Source organism: Ostrinia furnacalis, unplaced genomic scaffold, assembly GCF_004193835.3.
Source record: "Ostrinia furnacalis isolate ACB-3 unplaced genomic scaffold, ASM419383v2 OfSCF0396, whole genome shotgun sequence".
In the NCBI taxonomy this organism is placed as follows: Eukaryota; Metazoa; Arthropoda; class Insecta; order Lepidoptera; family Crambidae; genus Ostrinia; species Ostrinia furnacalis.
This window is the reverse complement of record NW_021130635.1, coordinates 377,110-388,065: the sequence shown is the minus strand read 5'-3', so window position 1 is coordinate 388,065 and position 10,956 is coordinate 377,110.

Below are 10,956 nucleotides of genomic sequence, written 5' to 3'. Positions count from 1 at the left end.
TTTAAAAGCTGAATATTTTGTACAGTCATGTTCTGTAAAGCATGACACACGCTGAGTAGGTGCCATTTTGGTTCAGTAAATTTTATTCCGTCAAATATCTGATAATGTGTTAAATGTGTTTGAACGAATAAAATATTTTTCTCTCTTCTTTCTTTCTTTTCAATTGTATGTTTAAACTGAAAAAACAAAGCGCTCATGATCCACATACGACTGACAATTTATTTAGCCATGGACCTCTAAAACATCAATATGTTTTGGACGAGCTCATCAAGCTCGTCGCCTGCAACGAAGTAATAAGTTACTCGTTAACTCAAAATGACAGCTAAGTGACAGAAATAGAATCGGCCAAGTGAGTACAAAATAAACCTCCTACAGATTTAACTTTGCACACTAGGTACACAGGTAAAACAGTTACCTTAGAAAATCTGTTTGAAGCGGCAATTTTTTATGTATTATTCATTAATTTACTAATTTAATAAAAACATAAGTCAAGTTTTAATTCCACGACGTATTATCAGTATTGTTATTATAATTAATTAGATTGTCCTTTTCTTCTTAAATAGCTAGAAACGAAATTAGTACATTTAAAAAACATTTCTTATACTCATACATAAGAACCAATACATTGCTCTGTCACCATTTTTGGTAAAATGTTCTCTTCACCACAGTGAAATCAACATTTGACAGATAGTGATAAGCATTAAGTATAACTTTAAAAAAAAAACCGACTTCAAATGCGTGAACACAAATAATACCTATTCAACAAAAAAATAATCGTTCAAATTGGTTCATAATCGGCGGAGATATTGCATATAAAAAAGTTCATCCCCAATTTTCCACCCTTGGGGGTGAAATATTTTCTTATAATTCGCATGAAACCACCCTTTTGATAATACCTATTCAACAAAAAAATAATCGTTCAAATTGGTTTATAATCGGCGGAGATATTGCGTATAAAAATGTTCATCCCCAATTTTCCACCCTTGGGGGTTGTTTTTTTTATTATTAAATTTAAATGGGACCACCCTTGAGGTATTACCTATACGCCGAAAAAAGATTTGTTCAAATCGGTTCATAATTGGCGGAGTTATCGCGTAACAAACATAGAAAAAAAAAAAAACATACGGGTCGAATTGAGAACCTCCTCCTTTTTTTTGAAGTCGGTTGAAAACTAGTGATCGTGATAGTGAAGCTGCGATAGCAAAATGTACTTTTCTCACTGAACAAACCATAAATTCTCACATAAAATGTACACTGTAGAACATAGTTAAAAGTACACAATATTATAATTAAACCGACTTTGTTTTATAAAATGTAGATCGTGATAGTGAAGCTGCGATAGCAAAATGTACTTTTCTTACTGAACAAACGATAAATTCTCACATAATGTACACTGGAAAACATAACTAAAAGTACGCAATACAATTACACGGCCAGCAATGTAGCCATACTGCACGAGGGTCAGTCCTTTATAATAGCTGTAATAATTTATGGTGTGAGGGGCGTAAGTTATTGTCGTTTGATAACACGAAATATGGCGTTGGAAACTGTGTATGTAGTAAAAAAGGATTAAAGAAAAGTTTGTTGATTTAGATATTTTTGTATGTTTTATGAAATCTATAGAAATCATAGTCTGAACGATTAGGCTAGTGATCATTTCAGATGATACAAACCTATATACAGGGTGTCCCAAAAGCGTCCCAGTATATACATTATATGTATATAGGCCCAGTTCGTCAGTAAGTCTTATGTAGTACTTATTATTATTCTGTGGTCTTACATCCAGTGTCGATGTGACGTGCTAATTTTGAGATACCCTGTATAATAAGTAATTACTTAGCATGGATATTATAAGATTCCACTTAGACATACAACTGACTACATTTTATAGAGACTGGAAGGAAATTGATTCAGATATCTTTGTTTTCTATTTGTCCTCTATTCCTTAGACCCGATCAATCTGTGAAGCAATTTAGGCGTCATCTGTCAGTTGTGTGATAACTATTTTCACATTAATATTACGTTTGAGTAATGAGATAAGTATATGGCTACAGGGCTTAGGGCCTTACAAGACGAAATTCGTAGAAACTGTACCTATTTGTAAGTGTGAGAGTTCCAAAGATATCTTTGAAAAAATTCCTCAGATAAAAAGTATGAATAATTGTTCTCATAAATAAAAGACGGTTTTTCGGCATCCGATTACACTTAATCTCAAGGCTCTTGCAAGCCAGTGGTTCGGGGAAAAATTATTAGTCATGCAATAAAAAGACAACGCGTTTACCCAAGTTTTAGGGAGGAATTGGGGCAAAACAACAAACGATCTGAAAATTTCGGGGCCCATCTGCTGAAGCATCCGATTATTGGATTGGGCAGTAATCGCGGGTATAAAAAGAACAATAATTGGGGAGGGAGTGACCTCACCGTGGCCCACTTGTTAATCAATTGACGGGTTTTTTCCTCGTTCTTTGTCACTCCTGCTGTGTTCCAGTTCATTTACTCAAGTTTCTGTTGGTATACAGAAAGGAATTCGCTTGGAGTTTTTGACAAAAAGTATTGGCAATTTTGTTAAATTGTTTACGCCTAAAGGCTTTTCCTAGTAACATCGTCCGCGTAAATGTACTTCAAGTTATTGCGGTGAACTCACTCACCAATTAAGCTTGTTTACCTAATTTAGCTTACCACGAGAGGTTCACGGGATAATTGGTAGTTCGTATTTACAAATTGCTAATATTCTTTAAAAAAACTTTTACTTATTGAATAAGACACCAAAACCATGATAGACTGAAATCTGAGCAAGCAAAACCACGGTTAAAGGCTGGTTAACAAAGGTTATCTAGTCACCTCTGCACTATAAACATATTATAAAAAGCCAGGAGATGACATCACAAGAAGTCAAGCAACGTTGCACAACACCTGACATTCCTCCAACATGTTTAAACATTTGTCCTTTGTCAATGAGGTTCTAATGCCCGTTTTCACCATCAATTCCTAATTTGTAAGTGACCCCTATGAAAACAAAATGCCTGCTATGTGTTGCCATAGGGGTCACTTAAAAATTAGGGATTGATGGTGAAAACGGGCATAAGAATCCTAATTAGATCTGTCAATTAAGAAACCTTAAACCGTAAGTTGACTTCCAGGAAATTTTCTTCTAATCCAATAAGCAATTTTTTGAAAGTTGTATGTATTAATTTTATTCGCTGTTGTAATTAATGTTTAATTATGTATTACGTAATAGTTGCCATATTAAGTAATCCGTGCCCTATATTTTGAGAAAAACATAANTGAAAAGGTGCTCTACCAATGTTTTATTTTAATACATTTATTTTTGTAATACGTGCATCGACCTCTTTCATCGCGCAGCGCGCACTGGCCGTCGAGAAAACTTTTTAATAATATCGGTCGTCTTTTGTTTTACTTTTTCGCAAATTCTCACGCAAATTTTCACGTTTTGATTATTTAATAGTTATTTTATTTTATTTGTTAATTAACTTACCAATTTTAAAACTGATGATTTTTAGTATTAAGTTATAAGAAATTCGCAAAGGTCAACCAATATCAATTCAGACATAATGGTGAATTCATTGTATATTTTTCATACACACAGCTCTGAGGTAGATGATCCGTGTAAGTACTTTTTAAAAGTTTTTTGTCCTTAAAAATGTTTTAATAAACCCATTTCTAATAAATTACAGTATTTCAGCAAACGATACATGTTGAGCTATCGATTGATTTATTACACTAGGTAACCCATAGAATGTTTTTTATTCAAATCATGTATCAATTTCCTCTATTACCTAAGCACCTGCGTTAGAGGAAGTTCTTCTTTGCAGTACTTCTTAGCTATGCAATGACTTAAAAACCTTTTCCTAATATGGGCGACGGTACATCAAGGTAAATAACTGTAGTTTAGTTGTACCCAGTAAGACTACTTTGAAACTAAAATGTTTACTCTAGTCGTTATTACATATAAACTTAGTGCAAGAAATTACATTTACCTACAGATTTAGGCTGAGTTCCACCACCTAACTTTGACTGAAACTTTAACGGTACCTTTGTTTTTTGTATTGTTTGGCAGATTTTTGACGTTTGTTAAGTTAAATTAAGATGGTGCAACCCTGCCTTAGTAACATTTCGCTTTTTTTTTCATTCACAGAGAACTTAAGTGAGCCTGAATTATTTTTCTTTATATTAGCAAATACCTAGTTAAATGGTTTATTCAAGTATTTTCTTCCCAAGCAATTTTATTCAATTAGTTTTTATTCAGTCCAATATCCGGGGCGGCGAGCGACCTCCAATGGGAGTGAAGACGTTCGTATAGTTTTTACTATCAATTAGATTACGCTTAAATGGTATTATTCAGATACATTCTGTATTACCAATGGTAATATAAGCCGGGAGCATCGAGTTAACATAATCTTCTAAAACAAAAACTGTGCAGATCCTCCCTCTCTGTCGTTAAGAATAAGAAGGAAAGAGTGGAGATATTTATTTACATATTTATGCAGTTGCCAGTTTTATTTCTGAAAGCAAATGGTTTCTAGATACTAGATTTTATGAACCGATTTTATTAAATATATTTTATTCAAGTAATCCTATAATCCAACAAAATGTTATGATATAATTTTAATGTTATAATTCTAATGATCTTGTATTTATTACAGAAGCCAGCGGTACATACTAAGGCGATCAGAGAGTATAAAATCGGAGTTCTGTTAATGAAAAAGAAACAGTGGCTATGTAGGTAAGTAAGTAATTATCATAATTAACCATTTCAAGTCTTCAAAGATTTTACACACACCGGGCTATGTTTCAAAGAGCCATTAAATGTTTGAAGTTTTTAAATTGTATTGACATTTCTTCACTAAACATATGTATTATTAGTTTTTGTTACTGCTCCTCGTATCTCTGATTTTTCAGGTTATCAGGGTACGTAAGAGTTTTAATTACAAGATAATAATAACGTGTCACACATTATGTAAATTCAAAACTAAATATCTACATCACTTTTTAAATGTCCAAGAACCGTTCAGTATGATAGAATTAATCGATATAATGTCACCCAACTTTTTCTAGCGTCGCGTCGTAATGCATTTATCGAGATGGAATCGGCAGCGTCGATTCACAGAATCTGAATCGATAAAAAATCGATCGCAAAAACCATGGCGTCCGTCACGCACGAGCAATGATCGGTGTCTTTGACATCACACCACGGCTCGGATGAAAATTTTTAAATAAATGACAATCGGCATAGTGGTACCTCGACATCAGTATCGACATTTGGAGGTACTTACTAAAATGGCACCCTAAAGCCTAGGCGCAGACCACCGATTTTTAGTTGGCCGATAGTTGGGTCGGGCTGTTAATCATACGGAGATGTATGAAAGTGCGCACATTACACCGATTTGGTATCGGTTGATTCTTTATACAAATTAGAATCGGACTCAACTATCGGCCAACAAAAAATCGGTGGTCTGCGCCTAGGATAACACAAGCATATTAAATGCTTACTTTGAGGCCAGTTGGCGCTTTGCGAAAGTGTCCAAAGATTTTTTTTTTATTTATTTATTACTGTCAGTCCTGAATGTAAAACTTTACATGACTGATCTAATATAATCAATTTGAACGAACAGAATTTTAATTGGTCAATGTTATCAATTACTTTCTTTGACGAATTATTTTCTATATAAACACAATGTTGTGCCATTTTGCTCTGAAGCCCCTTATTACCTGACTTATTAATACCAACTCTATTTATAGCGTATCATTTAAATAAGATTTATTGATTGATTTCTTTCTCAACAGATTCACTGAGCAAAACAAATAGTGCAATGGGAAACCATTGTGCAGTGATCGATACTAATTCAATTGCCTGCAGTCGAAAGCAAACAATAAGGTATTATTGTTTCTATTATTATCATATAATCAGTTCCAATAAACCTTCCGAGCTATGACATATTTACCAACTGCAGAAAAGTAACTGCGAGCGGTTAACATGTCATAATTATTGAGTTTAATTAATAATCATAAATGAGTATTTCTCAAAAAAAATGTACGTAACGAAACGGTAGTAACGAAATAGTAAGGCCATAAGGCTTGTTATACATTGGCGAAATATTGTGAATGCTCTTCATTTATTCAATTCGAAATATTTGTAAGTATGCACCCAAATACGGGGTAATATTAAGGGGTTAGAAATAAAATAAGGGAGTAATCATTCATACTATTTTAATAAAATTATTTTTGTTCCATCATGTTTATCCATTTTGAGTCGTTCTCTGTAAGCTTTTTGCCTTTCGGCATTGGTTTTTGGCGGCATTCCTAAAAAAACAAAAGAAGTAATCACATAAAAACGTAATCTAAATGATTTGATAATTTTTTGCTGGTGGCACTTCTGTAAAGCAGATAGTATCCAATCCTTTTGTTATTAACGCTCTATATTTTTTGAAATAAATTAAGTAGTGAATATTACTATGCTTAGTCAGGTAATAACAGTATACACTCAGCATTATGTTGTACTTTTTCGTAACGTAACGAAATTCGTAAAAAACGTAACGAAATATTAGACAAAATGAGATCAGAAACAAGTATTTTTTTGATAAAATTTGTTACAGCAAATATAAAAGCTTACTAAATGTTCGTACCACACGTATTACAAAAAATGGTTAAATGAAGACTTACCGTTCTATATAAAATCGCTGATTTTACTGCCTGTTACGAAAAAGTAATCCCACAAAACACACACGTTTTCACTAATTTTCGCGATAGATGTTATGGCGGAGACGTCAGGCCAACAGCCATTCAGAGTGCAGCTATTGTTGTCCGTGTAAAATAAATACGGAATTGTTCAGAAACCATGGGAAAGTAGAAATAAATCGTAACTAAAGAGTAAATAACGAAATAGTAAATGAGAGCGACTCATTTTGTTTTTTTGCTTTAAATTGCCAATTCATTATGACACCCCATAGAAAATCAATTTGATACAGAAACTGCGATTACTGTAGAACGATAATACAAAGAAATTTACAATAATTTAGTTACGTATCGCATTTTATGAAACAAAAATACATGAAAAAGCTAGGGTGGCAAACAGGTTTTTGTATGAAAGGTAAAAAAGGACTATTTTTAAAATATCTAAATATTTGGTAATAAGTAGGATTATAGCTATATTTCTTCGTTATCTTAAAGATTAATATTCATACTTCAAAATTGTGTGTGTGTTTTTTTTGTGTGATGATTTATAAATATAAAACTTTTGAACTGTTTCAAAGCACACTTTTTTTTTTCAAAATGTACATTTTTTTTGAGAAATACTCAAATAACATTATCAAATGCCCGTTCTCACCATCAACCCCTAATTTTTAAGTAAACCCTGTGAAAAATTCAATACTCAATACGTTTATTGCTTCCTTAATACTCGTAGTACATTTAGGTGTTACATAGTTATATTTGGAGATCATTAAGGACACTGTTGGGCGCTGCAAACTAAAAATTTATAAGAGAGGAGGCTTCTTTTTATCATAGATAGTAAATTATAGTTTAGGTACTATCGCTAATGAATTTTATCGTCTAATTATAATAATTATTATTCATGTTATTTGTTACCAAAGGGGTCACTTTAAAATTAGGGATTTATGGTGAAAACGGGCATAAGCTTTTATTTTTTATAGTTCCTTTAATTTAAACTGCTAATGTTTAGGAACGGTCAGAAAGCCCTTCTTGTACCTACAGTCGCGGAATGAAAAGGTTCGTCACCTTAGTGTCGGTTTTCGCTTGCACTAGGTACGGTAAGAGTCACACCTGCCAACATAACCGTGCAAGAAAGAGTGCTCCTAACATTTCAATAAATATGACGTTTGCTAACGAATAAGTTTTTGCTTGTCTATTTTTCCATCCCATCTGTGCAATGTTACAAAATGTAGTTTTTTTTATTTAATAGATAATGGCAGGTTGAACCAACAAGAAGGTTTTAGTTTATCAATCATAATAATCTTCTTGACAAGTTAAATCGTCAAACAACTTTGATCTGAATAATTTTGAACTTTACTGACGAACAGTTAAAGATTATTTTCTCTAACTCGAGATTATTCTGTAACATAGTTTCAAAAGGTAATATGTGCTCGCGATTCGTTGAAGGAATCAATTTGAAAACTGACGAACCTTTTCATTCCGTGACTGTACATTCATTACTGTAACAACATGCGATGTAGACCGGAGTACTCATATTGTATGAAGTTTTGACAGCGAACATGCTAGGCCTTATTTGGATCCATTATCATCAGTTTTGACATAAGTGGTTACTTACATAGTAATTACCTACATTAGGCACCTACAATGTATTGTTGATACAGCTTTGGGATAATAATATCATTATTATTGAGTTCCAAGGGTTTAGTATGTTATTCTAGGTATTTTTGCTGATCAAATTCAAATATTTTATTCAATACATAGGCCCTTTCCAGGGCACTTATACACGTCCCAAATATAGCTTGCCCTACCATCACTTCGGGACAACACATGGGCTGGTTACATCTGTAAAATGGGCTCTATTTTTATTTGTGTTCATAGCGCCAAAGAGTCGATATCAATTTATTGATTCTTTATACAAACATCTGCGTAAAATGGCATAACATTATGCTAATTTACGGTTAATAGACTGTTAGCGACACAATTAACGGTAAATGTACCTAATTAGGTTAATAAATTGAATACGCACTGCTCTGCTCTCGTGATCTTAACCAAAGGTCGGAGGTTCGATGGAACCGGTTATTCGAAAGTTGTAAAAGTTATTGGCACTGTTGAATAGGTTTAAGGTAGAGTCAACCGGTCAAAAAGAAGAATATAACAATTGTCTGGCATGTGTTACTGTATATTATCAACAATAAATTCGAGTAGGTACCCACCCCACGCACCTATTGCATTGAGTATATTTATTGTAAAATTTCGTCACTAACATTGATCGTTTTCTTTCAGAGAATACGTGGTGAAATGGGTCCTACAGTAATACAAAAATCTTGACTAGTAAATTGAAGAAGTTTAAGAAAACTAAGCTGTCTTCCCTTATTCTATGCTTTTTCGCACTCCTAACCTGTAAGTATTTTGTTTTTATTTGTATCCATAATATCTCATATCTCATTATCTACATATGAAGCCATGTGCATTGAAAATTGTAGCAATGAAAATGGAATAAAATGGCCAAGATATTATACTTGTAGATAAGAGTGTAGTAGACTATACGAATCTATACGTTCCCAACCACTTATTCTTTTAAATATCGGCATGGCAAAACATTTATATCAAAAGTAATAAAATATGATTACAGACAATTTATCATGCAGATTCTACAATTGAAATATCAATTACACACCAAGAAATAAGAGTTTTATCGTCAGTTTGAAAACGCTACCCAATCTACTCTCAACATAAAAATGCAATCGAGAATATATTTCAGTGTAAAGTAAATTGAACAACCATTAACACCCTGTATAAGGCTGCCACGGAATTTTCTCGGCTCTCCAACATCGATTGACCAGTATTGACGACCGCAAAAACCATCACGTCTGCAGTATTTGATTCGTTCGTTTCAGCCAAATGACGTCCACTGCTGGACAAAGGCCTCCCCCAAGGTTTTCCACAATGAACGGTCCTGCGCTGCCCGCATCCAGGCTCTTCCCGCGACCTTTACCAGATCGTCGGTCCACCTAGTAGGAGTATAGTATTTGATTAACAATTCATAAACTCACCGCCCCGACCAGGCAGATTAAAATAGCACTAGCTTCGCGAATATGTAAATTGTAATCGCAATTCATGGTATATCAGTAGGTTCAGGATTGCAGACCACTTCGAGCATACTTGTTGTTTGAGTGTGTTTTAATTTAATTATACCATTTGTCTCATTTTGATTGTAAGGACGATGGTACACCAAGCTTAACACAGTGGCATCTATTTGGTTGACACTGGCCCTTTTTGCCATCAAGTTGTCACTAATTACACAATTTATTATAACAATAGAGTTAAAATATAAGTTCTCATGTGGATTAGGTAGTACATAAAGTCTGCATTTGAGACTTCAGTCCATTTACCCTCAGTTGTAACTAATGGAACGTAAAAGCTTAAAATTTTCAAAATGAGTTCTTTCTGACTCTATCTATGCTGTTTTTCTTGATGAAGCTAGATGGATTAGACTGGTTGGCTTTAGATTTTTATCTGCCATGTAGGTGTATGTACTCGCCGGTCATTTTATACTATGTTGATGAAAACTTTCAATCGGGAGGATATACAACTTTTATGGATTATACCCTGTATTTTCTAGCCTATATTTTAGTAATTTCTTTAAATCATTGATAGCGATAAGGATCTATAATTATAAAGTACGATGAAAGATTATGAATACCTACAGCGAACACACAACCCTGGTGTCGAGTGGAAGTGCAAACTAATTCTATCAAGATACGAGTTCACTTTGTGTTAAGGTAATCTTGCTCAAGAGGAAATTAGCTTCTAACAAATGAAAGGTTACACTTTTGATTCATCTAATGATTAAGCTATGGGTTTGTTTGCTATATCAAATATAAAATAATTTATTGTGCATAATATGATATTATTACTATGGATATTATGATGATAGATTTCTGCAACAGATTTTTTTACTCTGTCATTTTCTTTATTTTTTTTTATATTGAATGGTTATTTGTTGCGCTGTATATTTGTTTGGAAATAAGTTTAACCCGACAACCTCCTCGCATAACCTATCCCACCATTCGCTAAAACAAGTTATGAATTGTGCGGAAACATCAGTCGATCATAAAAACAAAAATGGGTTACAAAAATGCACGTAATTACCACTGACCTGCGCACACGCGTCCACACGTCAGCGCTGGACCATAATTGGGCCGGACACTTGTACCATGGAATTTCTTAACAGATCCCATTATGAATTATGACATTTAATTGTTT